Source organism: Fukomys damarensis, unplaced genomic scaffold (genome assembly GCF_012274545.1).
Source record: "Fukomys damarensis isolate Sample0158 unplaced genomic scaffold, DMR_v1.0_HiC HiC_scaffold_13, whole genome shotgun sequence".
NCBI classification, from domain to species: Eukaryota; Metazoa; Chordata; class Mammalia; order Rodentia; family Bathyergidae; genus Fukomys; species Fukomys damarensis.
This window is the reverse complement of record NW_022900925.1, coordinates 34,713,306-34,713,711: the sequence shown is the minus strand read 5'-3', so window position 1 is coordinate 34,713,711 and position 406 is coordinate 34,713,306.

Genomic DNA, 406 nt, shown 5'->3' with positions numbered 1-406 from the left:
CAGAGGCGGCCGAGGAAGGAAGGCAGCGAGTCACCGAGCCACCGCCTCGGAGCCGGGCAGAGCTGGCCACGTCCCCCGGAGGGCGGGGCGCAGAAGAGCATCTCCGCTCTGCCCCTGCTTCCCCCAGCAGAGTCCCAGAAAAATAAAAATCTCTGCGGGCTCCGCAGCCTTGCGCTCATCTTTGGCCGCCTCCCCCCACGCCCCACGGGAGGACACACACGGAAACAAAGAGAGAAGTGGCCGGGGATGCAGCCACCAACCCGGGCGGCGCGTCTTTTCCCCAACGCGGCCCGGGCGCGGGGGTAACGGGACAGCCTGGGAACGCGAGGGGAGGGGGCTCCTGCGGACTCCCCTCCCTCGGCCCGCTCTCCTCCAATCGCGTGGAGCCGCCCCTCACCCCCTGCGC